Below are 21,109 nucleotides of genomic sequence, written 5' to 3' on the forward strand. Positions count from 1 at the left end.
CTTCATCTGGCTAGAGGCCAGTAAAGGGCAAGACGCACTCCGAGGAATGGGCGCTTTTACAGCACAGCCTTGAGTGCAGCTGGGATTGCAAATACCATTACTGTCACAGCGAGAGCACACTGTCAGCACGGCATATGCTTTAAGGATTCGGCCTCTTCTTGCTTTCTCTTGGTGAGATAAAATATTCACTGTCACTACTGAGGGCTCTGCACTTTTGTTTTCATGCCTCACTTGTTCCACAAGTCAACATACTAAAAGGAGTTTACATTGTTTCGACATCAAGGCCAGGATTTGTCTTCTCCCCTCTCCCGTGGAGCAGGTTGTTGCATAAAGGGGCCAGATGCATTTCACAGAACTGCTTTGAACCTAATCTTATATGCACTTCTTACTCCTTCTAAGCAGCAGCTAACTCAATGTGAAAATCTGTAAGCATGTTGTTTGCTACAAAATCTATGAATTACAGACGGTCAGTCTTTTATTTTGTGGATACAAAACGATGTTGCTTAAATCTAAAGCCTAAGAATGCAGCTTCTTTAATTTTAATTTTTATTTTAATCATCAGTGGCTAAACAGAAAGTGAGAGAGAAGTAGTTACAAATTAAAGTTGCCTGTGATTTATTTAGTCGCCTGTGGGTTGATTCTGGACAGTGCAGGTAGCACCAGATGCTGGAGTTCAGTAACGAAAATGAATTTTCTGACATCACAGTTCAACATCCCAGAATCCATAATAGCTGGCAGCATTTGTTTTGGAAGTCTCATATTTAATCTCAGATTAAAAGATGAGCATGTGACGAGAGTTATACTTCTTATTCTCCTTGGCACTTCCACCCTGTGAGCTGACTGCCCAAGACCGGGCTCAGCTGTCAGTGGAACAGTTTGTGGTGCCATTTTAACTGTCCTATAGAAAACCAAAATACTGTGAGCTCCCAATTTGGCATCTGTGCTGAGAAATAAAACAAGCCTGGAAGGTCTGCTTCTGATCTTATGTGCATGGAATGTATCATGACTTCCACTAAATATGAAAGGGTGTTTCAAAATTATGTAGGTCTTAAAATACTCTCTGCATGCCGGGGTTATCTAATGTATGCACATGCCTGCAGTAAAGCTTCCCACTGAAGATTAACATTAAAAGCCAATACTTCCAGAAATGATACTACATTATCATCCAGTTGGCATTTCTACTATTTAATCTGACACATGGGTGCATGAAAGACTATTAAAACACAGTCTGGAATAAGCTGCCCATCACAGGGATGAAGGACAGAATTTGACTCTATATTTGTTGTTCATAATTTTGAAGTGCTGTGGGAGAAATGCTTTATGAATATTTCAGTTTGAGTGTCATATACAGGGTGGGTCATACATTGTGTGGATTCTTCTTTTTTAAGTATAGTCAAACAATTTTTATTCACTAACAAGTACTTTATTTGGCCATCTGTGTATGTACACGTTGATATCTGCACACACACACAAGTTCAGCCACATTTTGTCAGCACCAGACACTGAGATCCGTGCAATACAGGTATTTCTCATCAAAGGTTTTAATGATTCAATAATTGTCAGAAGCACACAAGTGCCTCATATTCTTCTTTTTGTTGAATTATTTCCTCAGCGAAGAGAGGGCTATTTCTCTGTTTTCTGCCTTTTCATTTTGTCTGCTCCCAAAACTGCTCTTCACACAAACATTCCTCATTATCCCATTCTATCAGTATCGCAGCATCCAAGTCACATGCGATTCTGCATGAGGCTCCCTTGGTCTCAAGATGCCTTGGATAAGAATGAAAAATGGGGTAAAATCATCCCTACCAAGAGGCTGAGCAGCCTGGCAAGGAGAGCTTGAAAACAGCAATGGAAGGCAGGTAGTGGTGGAGCAAAGACTGCAGGGCACCATGGCAGGAGAGACCTCTGAGGAAGGGTGGCCATATAAAGCATGTGCACATAAATGAGGGTACAGGAAAGTGTCATGGGCAGAACGCTCACACCCATTCTGAGAAACCAGCCTGATCAGGAGGCTCTGAAAGGCCTGGGGGGAAAACAGGGAGAATTCAAGGCTCTTTGTGCATTTGCACAGAAGAAAGCTGTTACTCTGAGGGTGGTCAAACACTGAGAGACAATGCTGAGAGGTGGTGGAGGCTCTGTCCTCGAGGATATTCAAAATCCATCTGGACACAGGCCCCAGTAATGTGTTCTAGAGCTGATGCCACTTTAAGCAGGTAAGTCAGACGAACTCTAGAGGTCCCTTTCTACTTGAACTACTCTGTGATTTTGGGAACAGTCTCTTTAACTGCTGCTGTAAATTATAAAGTATTGAAAGTTTACATTTGTGCTGCAGTAGCAAGAGGAAGCCCTGAGACCTTTTAGTAATTAATGTTTCAAGATTTCCTTTGTGAAATGAAGCACATTTTGACAGACATCAGGTAATTGTGTCGTAATTTAAAGGCACAACCATGAAACATATCTTAGGGTGACCACAAGATGTTTTCTCTCAATTCCAATAAGAGTTGAGTCAGTGAATCTGTTCTGCAGCGCTCAGCCATTTCCAGGGATGTGCTGAAGCCTGGCATTGCTGCCTGGGAGCAAAGCAGTTCCCACTTCTTACTGTGATATGATCTATAAATCACAGCATACACAATCACTTTGGTGGTATTACAGCTAACAGTGTGGACAAAGAGGCTTAGGAGATACAGGTTACTCTTGTAGATACTCAATCTAGTAGAACTTGGATTCCCAATAATGAGTCCTTGCCAGTCACTGTGGAAACATGAAGAGTACCTGCCCACGAGGCATACAAAATGCAAAACAGATGGGGTGTGAGAAATACACATATTTAAAAGCAAAACAAGCCCAATCCCAACAAAACAAAGCAAAACTGAAAAGGGGACTGGGAGGATATGGTAAAACAGATGCAGCTTAGCCTAGAAGGCAGACTACGGGATTTGGTGAATTAGCTTCTGAGTTTGTCCACACTGAACATGATTGAGGCTCCCTACATACTCATTATCATAGAATCCCTGAGGCCAACCATTACCCTGACACTGCCAAGTCCACCACTAAACCACTTCCAAAAGTGCCACATCCATGGTCTTTTAAATACCTCCAGGAATGCTGACTCACACACTTCCCTGGGCAGCCTGTTCCAATACCTGACCACCTTATCAGGGAAGAAGCGCTTCCTAATATCCAATCTAAATCTACCCTGGCACAACTTGAGGCTATTTCCTGCTGTCTTGTCTCTTTGTACTTGGGAGAAGAGATTGAACCTTACCTCACTACACTCTCAGGGGAACTGCAACTTGGACACAGTCAAATTTTACATATTTCTGTATTTATTATCAGTAAACTTTAATATCCCTAACCTCCTAAGCCCCTGCTTAGGGAAGGCAATAGCTCAAAAAGTTAAAAAGGTACTAGAATTCTCAACAGCCCCTCATTTTGTCTGTTTCCTCAGAGTAACAGGATGCAGGGACACCACCTTACACACCTAGCTCAGATGTCCCCATCTAACAGAGAAAGGAGGGTTTCTCGTACAGGTATGCAGCACGATAGCCAAGACAGTCTTCTCCAGAGAATGTTTTGGGGGCCTTGAGGAGGACACTGCCATAGTCAGTCCAAGAAGCCCAGGAGACTCATACTGTAAAATTCAGCATGTGAAGCTGGGCATTGTTGCATACTCTGAGCATACATTTTCCTTAACATTTTCATTAATTCAGTGGAGGAAAAAAGTAATCATTTTCTTCTCTGAACATCCCTCATCACATTTAGGCCACACTACATAATTAGCTGAAACAATTCAATTTGTTAAATGAAAAAATTAACTTGACTCAACATTAATTATTCTGACATACACCCATTTGTCTCCATCAGACAGATTACGAGTTATCTTGTGTCACTGCACTTGCCAGAGCTCTATAATGAAAGTATGAACATTGTGACATCTTTAAAAAATCAGGGATTTGATCCAACTACCTACATGAAGGTATGGCAACTTTACCTGTATCTTCATAGCTAAACTCAATCTTACTCTGCACTTCCACAAGCTTTTGGTGTCCATTCATCTTTGTACCCTAAATAGCATTGAACTATTCTTTCTAAGAAGCTACTTGCACACTTCAGTGGCACAGCAGACAAAGGCAAGCATGCTAGGTAAAATACAGACAGAGGAAGCACAGCTTAATTTTGCATTCTGCCTAGAATTACAGAATTCAGTTCAGGCTAGCAAGCTTCAAGATTTCACAAAGGTCCTAAAACATGTATTTTGCTTAAACAGAACTATAAATAAAAAAACAAGCAGACACAGCAAGGATTAGGCAGAAAAGCTTTTCCCCACAGAATTATTACTACTTAAAATAAAACAGAGCATCGTGTTCAAACCATGCTTTATTTTTTTAGGTGAATTAACCCTCAGCTGGTTACCAGAAAATCAGGTTCGTAAAATGTGTTTTCATCCTCAGTTCATATTTCCTGAACAACTGAACAGACTCCAAATATGCACCAAGTGGATGATGGGCTAAAGGGAAGGGACTTCAGAGCAGAGCTGTACCTCCCAATCTCTGGGAAGATTAGACTGGACATGGAGATTTGTTTGATCCAGTTGCCCTTAACTGCAACCTTGGATTAAGTATACAGTGTCAAGAGCCTAAAATTAAAATGTGTTCTGTCTGCACTTGCTTGGTCAGAGATTGAGTCCTGTGAACACGGTTCCTTTGACCCTTACTGGCAGCCACTAGATGGTGAAGTTTTTATTCTTCCATGAATCACTCACGAGTTTATTTTAGGAGCCTTACTGATTAATCCTGTTAGTATCCCATTTAATCAACCAGTCAGATAAGGTACTATGAGTTAGTTGCCAATCTGAAATATTTCTTTCCCTGTTCTTAGACTGTTAACAAAAAATAACATATAAGAATAAAACAATCATCAAAATCCAGTTTTTAAAGTATCTTCTCCAGTCATGATTACATACCCACAGCTGGCCTCAGATACAATCTGAATGGCACTATCAAATGCAAAAGTGACAGACTGTAGTATTTTAAAACAGTATTGTTTATCCCTCTCGCCCAGGAAATTGAACAGATTGTCTCATTTCTATTGCCAAAATTTGGGAAGCACAAAAAACCAAACAAGTTTTGGTGTCTGAAAATCACAGAATTATCAGTCAAGTGTTCCAGTTGGTCTGCAGATCACTGTGTGGGGAAAAAGCAGTTTTTAACACAATCTTTGCTCCTAACACAGATCTTTCCTTTCTGATCCATCCTACTGGTTTTTGCAATTCTATACTTAGCAGCTTCCCACCCACATGATTAATACACTTGATTTTGTACAGAATATACCAACTAGATTTCTGACTGGAAATAAGGTTTGAGTGTGTGATGTCACTCTAGGCCCACTTTCAAATTCATAAGTTCCTAAAGACTAGCTGGGGCATTTTTCCTAAAATCTGTACCTGTCCTTGTGTCTCTCTCAGGGCCGTTCACAGGTCTGTATGAATGGTTGTTAGACGCATATGACTGAATGTGAAAGGATGAGAGGCAACAGCCTCAAATTGTGCCAGGAGAAGCTTAGACTGGAATATTAGGAAAAATATCTTAACTAGAAGACTTACCAAGCATTGGAACAGGCTCCTGAGGGAAGTGGTTGAGACAAGATCCCTGGAGATCCTGCAGACACAGCACGTAGGGCCATGGTTTAGTGAACTTGGCAGTGCTGGGTTAACGGTTGGACTCAGTGATCCTAAGGGACTTCTCCAAGCTAAATGATTCCATGAGTAAATGCTCTTATTAACTGCTAACAGATTTCAGATGTAGATCTAGCCTTTTTAATTTCCACATGAAATCCTTTGCAGAAAAGATAAATGGTATACAGATGCACCTTGCTTCTCTTGTTAGCTTGAATTAGTGAACATCAGATTTTATGTGTTTTCATGGGTTTTTTCCAGATGACGTTTTTGTTCTCATGTGTGTTTCATAAGTCAATTGTGCACTGACCTCAAAAATATTCCCATGTCTACTTATATACAATTCTGCCTCTGAATTTACCATGACTGTAGTTAATTATTAACATCATTGCATAGAATACCTTTTAAATTTAGATTAATTAAGATTGTATATTTAATCCATGGTTGGAGATAACAGGAACTGGATCAAACAGAACTCCACATGCAATTGAATTATCTCAGAGAGACTCTGGTTAAAGGGTAGCTCCTGGCCTAAAGCCTGTCCACTTTAGCTCATAATTCTCTTTGTGCACATCTGGTGTCCCCAGAGCTTGTTCTGCCTTGTTTGCCCCAATATTCCTACCCACACTCACAGTGACACACATCTGCAGAAGATTAATATGACTGTGGTTCCAGAGCCCCCAGATGAGGTGTCTCCCAAACAGAGCAGGGTTCTTAACTCTGTGGCATGATGCCCACACTGAGCGTGGGGAATACTGACACAGTGCTGCTTGCTGCAGGAAGAATTACCTGTCCTACTTGCTGTGGACAGAATTCAGGAATCCTGACCTCCAGATGTGTTTTTAAATGAGAAGGTGTTCCAGATATTGCTCTGTACACTATTTGTGCATTTCCACAAGGAATGACCATCACTGCCTGGAGCGGGAATTTTCCAGAGCCCTTCACTTCTATTCTGTGCAGTCTTTACCCAGGAACATCTTCATTTTGCAGCTTTCAGTTGTGGTGAACTGGAAATACTGCAGCAGCTTGAAGCAAATTAAAACATTAAAATTTGTGCTCAAATAAATAGGAAAACTAGTACTATGACTAACAAAAAACCCCTCATGTACTTATATAAATGTAACACAAAATTCTCTTTCAAAATGTCAGTTTCATGACATCTTCTGTCCTGAATTCCTCCTAGAAAAATGTGGTAGCAACATCAACTTTCCCAACAAAAGCTGACAGCACAAAGCCACAGCACCTGTGTAGAAGCACTGATTCTTTTGGTTCCTGCAAAGGTGGGAGATTATGGTTTTTTCCCCTCAAACAGGTAGAGAGAGGCCTTTTGCAGTTTGGGCTTACAGATGCATTTCCACATTCTTACCCTGCTACTGAAGAGGATGAAAATGACCTGTAATAGTCTAAGGCATCTCCGTAATTCCTTCACCAGCAACCCACTTTCCCCTCCACTGAACTGCCACTGCTGTATTCAGTAGAAAAACACCTAAATTCACTAATTAAAGGATCATCTGATAATGTTATCAGTTTTTATGCTTAATAAAGAACGAAAATGATTATGAAACTTTGCACTTTCTCTAATGCAATTATTTCAGTCACCTCACAGACTGAGGTTGTTAACATTTTTAAGACCTTGTTCTCTATAAAATTTCAATGAACTTATCTACGCAATGCAGTGGGAATGAATGGATTCCACTATGAAGATGATGGCTTTAAAATCAGGTAAAATATGGCTGATCACAGTTATCAGTGATGGATATGAAGCAATCCTTATGAAGGTTCAATATCATTGCTTAAAATATACAGTATTTTCAGCAATTATATTGAATCTTTCATAAATCACCTCTCCTTTCAAAAACAGTAGAATGGATACAAGAGGAAGGCTGACAGGCTAATTATTAATGTATGCAATAGATGAAAACATTTCACTGATATCTTGCTGGAGAACCGTGGTAGATCAGATGTCATGCAGATACGCTCTTTCCACATTTCCAGAGAACTGCTACAGTGACAGACATGTGAGAAGCTCAATTCTAAGACCAGCTCCACAGCCTGGAGGTTTTTGACTCAATAGGTACCACTGAATAAGGTGAGCTCTTGCGGTAGTGAAAGCAGGCAATAACATCAAGACTATGACAACAATCCAGACCTTTAAAGGATGCTTAGGGTGGCTATTTATTCACTCATTGTTTTTGCAGTTGGGCTAGCAAATGAGCAATTCCTATTCTCCAGGAGAAGATTCTCCTCTGTTTAGAATTCCTTCAGTTTCTGCCAGATTGTACATCACCATTCTACTTGCAATACCAGCAAATACACAGAAACATTGGGATAAAATACCACTAAGGAATTCATTTTACAGCATCACCACTACTGGCAGGATTTTGTTTCTGAGCAGTTATTTTCATGCAGCAAAAGGACGTGTTGTTACACGTAAGGCATACATTATCCTGCAAGTGAGACAAACAATAAATCACTGCCAGATCCCAGTATTTCTGGCACACTCCAAAGCTACTGGTTCCTTCCCCTATGTTGTCAGGCTTTAAATCTTATTACCATCAGAAAGACGATGTGGAATTTCCAGTTACTTCAGTTCACTGCCAGTTCGCCTCTGCCTTCTATAAGGAAGGCTCCATGAGCTGCATAGTCTGTGGTGCTCACATTAAAAACTCAGGAGGTAATTAATTAACCCACTGGCCTTGTTCGGGAGGTAAGACTTCACTCCAGGCCTCATTCATGGTTGCCTCATTGGTTTTAACTTCCCCCTACAGGTTCCTACTGCAGTGCTCTGTGAGAGATGTTAATTGTGGGGTGCTATGCATAATATATAAATAGATAAAATACATAAATGCATGAAATATATAAAATAATAAATAAAGTAATAAAGTTTCTTATTAGCATTGCCAATAGAAAACAGGAAGGTGACCTGGGCCGGCAGAGTTGAGGAAGCTGCTTCCTCATTCCACCTTTACCTGACTGGCCAGTTCATTGTGCAGCTAAGAGGATATCCATGACTATTTCACTCTGAGCGGTGGAAAGCTGCTCTCACTATCTTTTGTTGCCAGAAGATCTGACAGGCTCTCAAAGAAGCTGGAGACTGGCAAGTGGGGGAATAATTTTGCACCTCTTTTTCTTTCCAACTATGCTCCCTGACTATCAAAGGAGGCTCCCTGGAAGGTGCTCTGCAGATGAATAAGGTGGTCTAACTCATCAGGTTGTGTTTGCTAGGGCACTGCAGTAGTGAGGTAGTCAGGGAGAAAAAGATGGATGCTCAGCTAAATGAGAAAGACCACAGAATGGAGGAGTTTCATAGATACTAACATACAGTCTGGGCTCCAACTCTATTCCAAGCCTGTACTTTGGTAAACACAAGGTTTACCTACAACACTGAATAATCTGGGGCATGGTCTCTACAAAAAACTCTTCTGTCTCCCTCCACAGTGACAGCAGTGAATAGGAGCGATTCTCAGACATGAGGCTTATGTCATCAGCAGCTCTGTATATTTGCAACATGCAATACAGCAGACCACCCCAGATTTATATACCTCAGTTTTACTTAACCTAGGGTATTTGTTCCAAACAAAACTTCATTAATCTATTATTAGTTTTTTTTGCTAACAACCAACCTTTACTGTCAGCACAAAAGATACACTGAAAAAATAAGCAATGGAATAACTTTCCTTCTCTCTCCTCCTGAAAATTTTTAATTAAAAGACATCTCATAAAATATGAATTCATATCCAATTTGCTTGCTCATTGAGTAAAAAGTAAGCACAGACATCAGCATCTAAAAATCTGAATAAAGATCGGCAAATAAGTAGCTAACAGCTACTTAATGAAGATGCTCAAAAGGAGTGCATGTAATCTGATTTGTACTGCATAATTCTTTTTGTATTATTTATTTTACACTTTAAATGACCTTATTTTATTTAATTCATTCAGTCTCAGTAGCTCACTGATACAGAATCATTTAGTTTGATTCTGATTAAGCAGCTGCTCTTCAGTTCAGTCAGTCCCCTTCCCAAGAGCAAAATTTTATTTGGCTGGTGAATACTTCTAAAACCTGACAGGACCATGAAACCCTGTTTGGTCTCAGAAACCTTGTTCTGAAGTGTATCATGATATTCCACAAAGCCTAGCTTCAACCGAATCAATAGGAATTGAATGGGCTATGGAATTGGATTCTAGAGAGGTCCATCCTTTTGAGGCTTTTGAGGAGCTGGAGTGGAGGGTGCCACTGGGAAGGCTTGCTGGACAGAACTGGAAAGATCCTACCAATGCTATACAGTAAACCCTATTCATAAGATGAATTTCTGTGTCTCTATCATCATCATAGACGTTTTTTGTGGTTGTAAAGGATAGCTTCATGAGCTGGAAGGGAAACAAAGTGTGAAATAAATATGAGACACGAGCAAACACAGATGGGTTTACAGAAAGAGAGTGGGAGAGAGAAAGCACTTAGCTAAACCTCTTGTGGTCAGCTAAGAAATGCAAATGGTACTGTTTTAAGATAAAATATGATCATAAACTAAAATCACTTGGTGGTTTTATGCTTACAACTACTAAATCAAAAAAGAAATATGTAATTACAGTGTGAAGGAAGAGGAGAAGGATAAAAGGACAGAGATAAACATGGTATAAAGCAGATACTTCATTATTTTAGAGCCTAATTCAAGCATATGCCAAATCCCTACACTTTTCACGTAAGTTAGCAAGTGCCAAGCAGCTTGTAAAAAGCTCTCTCCCTGTCTCAGAGTCAGGAACCCAGTCTGCTATATCACCTAAGAAAACTATTACCAAGTAAATGTATAACTGGTACTAAGTATATATATGCTTAAGTATATATAAGCACTCCCCTTGAAAATGTTGTATTTTCCCCCATGTACATGCATATCTATGCAGATATCCATATATTTCCCTCCACAGGTGGGTCCCCAAAACCAGCGCTCCGGAGCACAAGGCCAGGAAGCACCAAGGAGGGTCAAATCAGTCATCAGCTCCCACTGGCTTCCAGTGCAAACAAGCAGCTTAAATCTGGTGCCTGCACAGAGACACTCAGTGCAATATGAGACACCTCGGTATATCTGAGGGTAGCAGATGGGCACAACAGCAACAGCTGGATGCCAAGAATGATGTCCTAGTACATCTCAAAGAGCCATCTCTGGGCAACCAGAACTACCCTAGGTTAACAGGTCCTTTTAGAATCTTTGCACACAGAGCCTTTGGGAGTTTGTTTTTAATCTCTTGGCAGAGACAAAGGATCCTCCATATTCATAACTTTTTACAGTATGGCACTCTTACATCAAAAGTCAGTGCTGTGGATCAGCAGATCTCTCCATGCAGATGGAGAAGATACTCACTGAAAAAGCAGAAGCACTGTTAAAAAACCCCAGTAGATTTCTACCATGCTTTGGTGCATGTAAACCTGAAATTTTCTGTAATTAAAGTTAAACACTATCCTGGAAGAAGTTTCTGTAAGATTCACGTTAGGCGGCTATATTTATTCCTAAATGTTTCCTGTTTTACCCAAGCTGAACACATTCAGAAATTTGCATTACAGAGCAAAACTCCTTAATTCTCCAGTTAAATGTGATCACTGCAGATACTGGTTTTGTACGTACCCAGCCAGTGCATGTGAATTCCCAGTGTATGCAGCTTGATCAGGTGTCTGCTCATATAAAGATACTTGTGATGGGGACCACTGGAAATAAGTCTGGGCATAGTTATAATGTGTGTAATGAACATGTCTTCAGGCTGAAAAACAGAGGACATTAATGGACATCCTTATTTTTGGAGGGGATATACCTTGGTCACACAATGTCACTATGGAAAACCTGACAGTCCTCATCCTTCCAAAGGACATACAAGAGCCAAACAGAAAAAGAGACAGCAGTGCAATGGTTAATGTCAACTGGTGTTACCTCTTCTGCTGCTGGATAAATACTGTTTTCTAAAAATAGCCTTCCCGATCCTGGACTGGTAAAGTATAAGGATTTTGAACTAAAATGCATCCTCTATGAACCACAGTAAAAAAGTCCTAGTTTCCTCCAAACCCTAGAAATTCTACTACTCATTGTAATTATACAAAACCAAAGCCCAGTTATGAAAAATAAATTAAACCTAACCACCTAATACCTTTTCATGTGCTAGAATCTCATGCTTTTGTTTGGCCTCCTGCTTCTGTTTTATGCATAGTCTGCACTCCCACTGACATGACAAAACTGGGAATTTGTTAAAGTGACAAAAAAATAAGGACCACTTAATTTGCCAGTCTATGAGATTAAAGCAAGCTACTTTTCATAGTGTATGTACAGGGCATCATGTGAGCACTCACTGGTAGCTGTGTTGGAATGCCTGGACATTGCGTGTTTGTCAGATTGTCATAAAGATTTGTAAATACACAGCTACAAACTGCAGAAGAAGTCTTGCAGTACAGACAAGTTACATGCACCTAAACTGAGAACATGTTTTAATTCTCCATAGAGAAAGATGCAGAATGTCTTTTTGCATGTAAACCTGTTGAGATTTTCAGACTGAGGTGATTTTGCACGCAGAGAATCAATGCTTCCTCCGTTCAGCACAATGTACTGGATTCTGTGTGGTTCCACCAAATGAGAGGAAGAAGAGGAAGCAATATGAAAACCACTACAAAGGAGCCTTCTGGAGCACTGAGTTCTCAGGTTATAGGGATAAGAGGGGACAAGGTGAGAGAACAGACAACATGTTGCCTCATTTCACACTCCTTAACGACTTTATTTCCAACCCAGAAAGACAGGAGCAATGAAGACTCCACAACCCCAGTCAAGCCATCCCAGATAGTGGGTTGGAATTCTACACAAGTTACAGACATATTCATTCCAAATTCTCCTGAAAGTTCCGTAGTTGTTGCTGAGCACCTTTCTTACAGACATCTGCTCTTATGTCCATGTCACTTTTTAATGAGTGATCCCCTCAATCAAATGTTGAGCTCAATTTTTTTCCACAGCATGAATAAATCACCTTTATCCATTAGCCTAGTTTCTGCTGCTTTCCTAATACTGAAAAGGCAAACGAGTCACTTGCATTCTTTTCTTACTTCCCATGACTGGGCAGATCTCTTCTCCTTTTGAGCAGCTTCCTTACTCTCTCCAAGATTTTTTTGCTAGAGCAGCAAACTTTTCCTCTTATTAAGGACCCTTTCACCCCAAATAAATGTCTTGCATTGTTAACCCACCACACATCAGTTCCAGCTCCTCATTACCATCTCCATTTTTCTTTCTGCAGACACCTGCATAATTACATTATGTGAAATAGCTTATATAAATCAGCAGTCATTGTCATATATTCTAAAGAATTGACCTGCAACTGTTATCTACTGCAAAACTTCATCCCAATTTTAGCCATCAAATCTAAGCTATGAAGTCAAAAGCTGACTAATAGGGATTACTGAAGCTGTATTTCGGAAACAATATCTTGAAATTTATCTACCTAGGCCCTACTTTCAAAGCTCTTGTGATCTCATCCCCACAGGCCTTGAAATTGATTTTTGAAACAATACTTTAATTATCTTCCTACCTGGCAAGCTTTCTTCGGTGCTTGGTTCAGAAGCTGAGATTGACCCTGACTTTTCATGTCTGGGTCTGTGCCCTGGTGTCATCTGCTCTCCATCCTCACTCGCCGCTGCATGTGCCAGCCCAGCACGGCTGGTGAGTAACTACTAGAACACAGGGCAACAAATGAAGCTTTCCTGAGACCTTCAATAAGCAGTGACTAACAGCTCTTTAAATTATGAAAACAGTGGCAGAAATTTTCAACACCTCCTTATCTGTACATACAAAATACATCCACAGGACTGAATCAGCTAATTAGCTGTGCAGCTATTCAAATGCCTTTTCAAATGCATCTGTACACAGTCAAATGTTGATTTTTCATACCTGAATGACTGTAAACAAATCAGAAGTCAGATGAAGATTTGCCTATTTAATCTGGAGGATATTGCATATTAAGGAACACATTCTAAGTTGCAACAGTGTAAGTTAGTGCTATCCCTTTATACATTTTCAGCTCCTTCATGGAGCTGAATCACATTTGATCCATTGAAAATAAGTTTGGTCAGAGGCTATTACAAAATGCAGAATGCGCTTCCATAAACAGAACAAGCCAACTTCTGCAATTGGTATATTAATATTTTATTTTAGAGACACTCTGTTTTGCTGACATATATCTGTTCTTCTTAAAACCCTTTTTCAATGAGTTGTTTTATGTTCCAGTAAAGGCTACCTTAAATCTCTCATTTCTTTCTATTTAATTCTGAACTAAACTTCCGCTTGAAATTTCTGATGGCTATCTGCAACAATTACATTTAACCTTCCCCATGCTCTCTTTATGCAATTGTTTACCTTCTAGGACAAGGACTGGTATCAAACTTTCTTTCCTTTGATTAGGCTTCTTTCCTACTGCTAGGCATCACATGTAACCCTGAGGCTTTCAGTTTACTAAATTAACTGTCAGCACTTTTTATGATCCTTCAACTTCTTTTCCCTCCACAGATTTATCTCATTTTATTATCCATGACCGTTCTAAAACCTTTCAAAATTTGGTCTGCTGAAATTCAATACTAATGCAAGAGGACATAAGGCTCACCCTGATAAGAGATAACTACAAATTTTGAGCACACCTCTCTAGTTAGCCTTGCCCAGTTTTACTTCATCTATCATTCAATGCCTAGAAGTATAACTTGGGTGCACTATATAAACGCTAAAGCCAAAAGTGCATTCTTTCCCTCGAAAAATATATACTTCTTTCCATTTCCGGAACAGTTCTTCTCCTCATCACTTTTTCAACTACTCTTAGTGAAATTACATTACCTGACTGCTTTGCCTAAGGCAAATGGATATAGATTATGTCAGCATCTCTTTGTTTTCTTTTTTCCTTCTGGAGGGTAAGGCCAGCAAATTTTATACTAGACTAGCACATGCTGTGAAGTCAAAATTCAAAGAAATATTTTTACTTTGAAACTTAGTACTTCTTATGTTGACTCGAAACATGAAAAATAACTGGGTGTGGCCATAAAAGTGCACAGGAAAATAAAATCTGTCAATTACACTAAGCTATTTTCGTCATATCTGGGCTTCTGGGTCTATTCCAACTATACAGCTGTAGTTAAGTTAGTGACTTACTATCAGTTGCTTGCCAGCTCCTGGCAGTGCTCTGTCACTACTTCTAGGTGACTCAGAGAGCATGAGAGCTACCTTAAGGTAGCTTCAAATGACAATAAAATGTACAACTTGCCAGAACAAACACAATTTCTCTTTCTCCTAAGCCCCAGTCTCATCCCACCTGTGCTTCCCATTCCAGAACATTCAGAGGAGGAGGAAGGAGGTTATTTGAAGCATCAACCTGCAGGTGTTTCCAAGATGCATCCATGATTAAGCAAAGATTTTTCTTCTGATTTTGTCCAGCTAAAGAGCAGACAAAAGGAAATGGACATTTTTCCCCCTCCATGATTCTATCTTTTGCATTTACTTACTTCTGAAATGCTTTTCAAATGTTTTCTCAAGGTTTGGCCTAAAATCTTGATATGCTGCCTCCTAAAATTCTTCTCAAACATATGTTATTTGCCTTGAAGTTGATAATGTCTTTCCACTCCAGAAAAAAATCTTCAGTTAGAGGCACCATGAGAGTCTCTATTTCCAGACCAAATCCATTCAGTTATCAAGGAAAGAATTAGGTCTTCTACAAAATCCAGTTGGGGCATGCAGAGAGGAAGCTGCTCAGCTAAATAAGGCGCTGCCGTTTCCCAGAGCGCCTTTTCAGAGCTGAGCTGCCATATGCTGCTGCCTATCCCTCCCTCACTGGCATCCTCTCCAGAGAAAACCAGCTCTGTGTACTTCAGTCCATTGGCTCAGCTTCCCCAAAACGGTGTGCACTTTACTTGGTGGCAGGCTAACGTCTTCTTGCCCCACCCCAGGGCGCCAAAATACATTTTTGGTGCTTGAGGCACCCTTCAAAGGAGCAGGTGCTTCTTTTCCACACACATGGCACCAGGTGATGGCATAGGGACACATGATCCTTTGAGGGTCTGTGGCAGGCTGTGTCACAGACATGAAGCATTGGTGGAGGGAGGTGAGAGACTTTCCCTCCGCGTGTGACACCTTTTGTTTCTGGTTTCTCATGAGGAGCACACAGGGTTGAGGAGGTGAAGGGAAGTCACAGTGTTGTTCTGATTCCCTTGCACTGCAGCAAGGGAGCAGAGGGATAGGCAAGGGGAGAAGAGCTCTGCTAGATTTAGGCCCAGCCTAAATCTATCTATCCCTGCAACATGTTAAAGAGAACAAAAGCTTCAGTACGTGTCATTGGGGCTGAGCAGGACCTTCTGTACAAAGAGAGACTCCTTGAAGAGTTCTGTGACACCAGTGCCCATCAGGAGTCAGAATTGTCTGATAGTTACGGAATAATGGAACTCTTACAGCCACGTGTGGGTACAACCATTTCCAGTATTCCCAGGCTCAAAAAGCTTTGAAATGAAGCTCCAGCCAAGACCTCCCTCTTGCAGTCTCACCTAAGCCTTCTCTCAAGCTACATCCTGCATGCCAGCTCATAGCAGGCATTCCTAACTCCCTGGGCTGTCTGCCCTGTCCTCTTCTCCAAAGGGACTTTGTCATCACTTTCCACATGTTTTGCCTGTGCAAAGCTACAAAGGCTTTGCCTCTCATACTCATGCCTGCCAGTCCACTCAAGAAAAATAATAAAAACCAAAGGATGGAATGTGGGTGGGAAATAAAACCTGATAAATGAGACTGCCTTTACCTAACTACAAAGCTCTAATCATAATTGTACTAATACACTTATTCCTGTGCTGTTGAGAGCCCACTAGTATAGCAAAAATGTAACATTGGCAAATAAGCAACACAAAAATATGTTAAAATTCATCATTGGAATCCTGGAAACCTACATGTTGTTTTCTGGCACTCCAACATTTACCAGTTGGCTTGGTTGAAATTATGGAAAGGGCAGAGGGACACTTTTTCCTTATCACACTCATTCATTATCTTCCACCTCCACTATCACCGTACAAGACACAAGCTCAGTGCCACTATCAATGTAGGGCACAATGTCATGTTCCCTCTTTCCTTTGCCTTTCACACAGCCCCTACATGGGCTGAGGATTTAATTCAGAAGCCCGAAGTCAGGCATTGTTGATCCTAGCTGTTAGGAATCCACACCTTTATTCAGAGACAGTCCCATGAATATACAGTTGGTGACTCTGAAACCACTTTAGGTGACACCTGTTATCTCTGTGAATGGGAAGGCGAATGCACAAAATGAATGGAGAAATACTCTTGCTTGTTACTACAAAGGACAGAAAATAATGCAAACTGTACAGATAAATAGCCTGAACACTGTTGTTCTACTGCGACCCAGCACTATTTTAGGTCAAAACACCAGTCCATGATAATTTTACACTAACTTATTTTAAGCAATAGTGGATTATTACACTATGACTACCTGAATACATTTAATGGCCAGCTGAAATTCCAGCAATGGATGTCTCAAAGTTGGACCATGCCTACTAGCTCTCATAGGTGGAAACAGGATGACAAAATCAGTAGTTAATAGAACACTTCACTGGAAGGTTCAAAGAACCTCATACTGCACAGCCATGATGTATCCTGCTCTTGGGAGCAGTTTGCCTCTAAACCCCAATGCTGCATTTTCAGTTACATTCTGAAAACAAAGGTTCTGATTTGTTTTATACCTTTTTTATGCTATTGAATTTAACTTCAGCTGTGTCTCTTGCTTCAAGATTTTCCCCGGAAATCTCCAGTGATGCACAGAATAACTCAAAAATTGCAGAGTACGATGTTTTGGTGGTACAATTACTTTTTCTCTTTAATAATGATCCACTTTTGAGAATGCCAGGAGTGGTATCACATTAAAGGATGCTAAGGAAGCAAAAAGGTGGGGAAGGAATCATGTCACCAAACTCTGATTGTCTGAATGTGCTTGAAAAATCTTTTTGACCAAGAAGGAAGCAAGAAGAGCCCAGAGAAATGCTGATTCCAGAGGCTCCAGAAAAGAATCAGGTGGCTGCCACTGTACAGGACAAATCCTCATCTGAGTTTGGCTCTTCATGCTTACGGGTGAATAGAGCAATGTGCCCCCCTTAAAACACTTCTTTATAAGAAGCTCAATTAATCCCGTTTATTAAAAAGTATCCAAGTATGAGTTTTGGATCATACACCAATCTTCTCTCACTTAAGCTAAAGGTGAATCCCTTTATTTGAGGAATAAATAAATTCTAGATAATCTTAAAAAAGAAGGAAGGAAGGAAGAAAGAGAGAAAGAGAGAAAGAGAGAAAGAGAGAAAGAGAGAAAGAGAGAAGGAAGAAAGATAGAAAGAAAGAAAGAAAGAAAGAAAGAAAGAAAGAAAAGAAGAAAGAAAGAAAGAAAGATCCAGTATTTAGAACTGTAGTAGGTTGTTGAACAAGGAGCCATGTTTGATCTGAAACAAAAAAGCATACATATCCACATGTGCAGCATTTAAACAGGTATTATTTGTCACAGTCTCCCACAGATGCTATCAGAGCTTGCAGAGAAACGCAATGGTTATTAAAAATGAATCACTGTGCTTATTAACATGACAAAGCACAAGAACTGTGAACTAGTCATTAGAATGAATGAGATTTGACAAATAAAAGCGAATGTATGAGATTTGATAAATAAAAGGCTTTTCAATGTTCTGTAAGGACCCACTCTAGAAACACCTTACTTTCTGTGGGCCCATCAGCATCATGACACTGACGTACTCAGCAGTTCATTCGTGTGAATTACTCATGAAGGGTCCCTTCCAGCTCATAGTGTCCTATTATCCAATGCCACTGGGATAGTGCAGAGAAGCAGTTAATCTTTGATTGCAATTGCTCAGTTGAAACTTTCACCTACAGAAAGCAAGTATTGCTGTGCCAAGTCCAAGTTCATGCATGTTTTGAAGGTCTTTCTGCTGATTCCCCTCGTGCAGGAGAAAAGCGGAGCTTGCCAAAGTGACTTCCAGATGGAAAGGGCACCCTTGATCATATGTGTCTACAAACAGACCAAGCTGGGCAGTGCTGAGGCTCACCTCACTTGATCCAAGTGAGGAACCATCGCATTGGACTCAGAGTGGAAGAAGAAAGCCAAGTGAGAACCACCTATTTTAATTGAAAAGTAATTAGGCAAGAACACTAGCAGACTGCAGTGGAAATTGAGAAGCCATAGAACAAATTGTTTCCATGGACTCAGTGATCATTCTGGATTCCTTCCAACTGAAGATATTCTATGGTTCTAGGATTCTAAAGGTGAAGTCTATCAGGATTAGACATTGAATGTACGCTCTTCTCACAATTTTTTATTTTAAAGCTAGAAATGAAAAAAAAAAAATCAGAAGTTTTACTCTTGCTTAGTCCAAGGGTAATTTGATATTATTCATCCATAATTCTGAGGGTTTTAACACTAGGCCACTGTACAAGTACAAAAAAATACAAGTACAAACACCCAGGACTGAGGCATGCTCTCATTTACACAAAGGTAGGTCTAGACAGGCTCCTTTGATTTACCTCAGCATGCAGGTAGAAGAACATTTCCCTGCCATGCAGGCAGGAATTGCTCCCCATTAAGAGCCCTGAACATCAGTCTGTAGAACAAATTCCAGTCCCTCTGGAAGCCTTCATGGTGTGAAGCCTCATACAACCACCAGGTGAGGCCGAGCTCAAAATCAGGCTTTTAGGGAAACACTAAACGCAGTATTAAATTGAGAAATATTTTAGTGACATTTACATTGAAGAATATATGCACGAAAGAGGATATTCACAGTCTACAATCACAAAACGCTGGGACTCTCTAAAGCCCGGAGAGTATCCTGCTTCTGCTTCTGGTGGATAAAGGAAAGGTTGCGCATGCTGTGCATTTCCCAGCCTCACAGGACTCAACCTCTTGTTTCTAAATCAGTAGATATGAAATGGAGCCTTATTCCTCTTTCTAGACTACTTAAACTTGTCATGAAAAGACTTTCAAAATTTCTTTTTTTCTCTCTCTTTGATATGTAACCTCTGATCAGCTTCCTTAATCCATATATATTTGCAAAGGTTTCTGTAGGCTTCAAAGTCATATTCAGAAAAGTCCTTCCTAAAACACCCATGATGACTTTACAGTATGTAATAACATTAAAAACTATTCCTCAAAATCTGAAAAAATGACCTTGAAAAACACAATAGACAAAACCAGGCAATAAAATTATGCTAGGTACAGAACTTATAACAATCAGCTTTATCTGAACCAGAACTGGTGTGGCTAGAGTTGTTCCTGCCTTCTTTTAGGCTGAATAGAGGAGACTTTCTTAAGGAATTGATACGACTTTCCCTTAAACAATGAACACAAGTTCAACTGAATGCAAGCCAGAAAAAAACCCCTAAAACTTAGCTGAGAACTAAGACTTAATATATTAATTTGAACACTGCCACAGAAACTGTGTCTGATTAAATGTAACAGGGTCATGGTTTTACTGTGTGCTCCTGTACAGTGAAAGCCATCACATAAATGATACCATTCAAAGTTAGCATACTTATGCACAGACAAGCCTCTTGTGGCTTCACTGATTGCTTAAGCCTGGCAGGTAAGGCTGGTCATTATTCTGACCTCAGAGGTAAGTTCAGAAATATGTCAATGTGCATTATTGCAATCAACATGCATTAGTGTACATCAGCGTGCATTATTGCAATCAAATTTAACAACTCAACTGAACAACAAGGTCTTGCAGTGTGAAAAGATAGCAAAAGGTCCAGTAATGGTAACAAAGTGGTACTAGAATGTCCATGGAGACACGTAGCAGGTCTCTGCCATCTAAGTATCACTGCAATTTCACTGCAAGAATCAGTCTTGATGGTCTACCTTAATCTCCATTAACTAGAAGCACATTATAGTGATCTCCAACAGCAATAATTTCTGATGTCAGAATTAGAAACTAAAATTTATGAGATGTGCTCCATGTGCTGGGAATATCTACTTTTTCAAGTATTTCTTCTTTAACTTTGGAACATTACCAAAGGCAGCTTGTGGGGAAAGAGAATTAATTTGTGAGAACTATGTAAAAATTTCATCCTGATGGGTCAGAATAAAGTAGAATTCTAACCCTTACAGACTTTAGCCTTGGGATAATGTTTGAAAAGCTCTAATGAGGCTTGAGTTTCACTCAGAGTTTTGCTGAATTAATTTATATTGTGATTGCAGAGTCTCCATAGAGGCTCTGGCTTCCTGGCTTTACCAGCTGAAAAAAATTGCACTGATAATCTGAAGGAAAACAGCTATTTTTCCTCATGTCCGTTACAATCTGTTCAGCATGGAGTACCTAGGATTCTCACACTTCACTCTGAGAAGTTTAAAAAATCCTCATCTTCCCTCAAGCTCATGTTATCCCTCATCCTA

Source organism: Sylvia atricapilla, chromosome 1 (assembly GCF_009819655.1).
Source record: "Sylvia atricapilla isolate bSylAtr1 chromosome 1, bSylAtr1.pri, whole genome shotgun sequence".
NCBI classification, from domain to species: Eukaryota; Metazoa; Chordata; class Aves; order Passeriformes; family Sylviidae; genus Sylvia; species Sylvia atricapilla.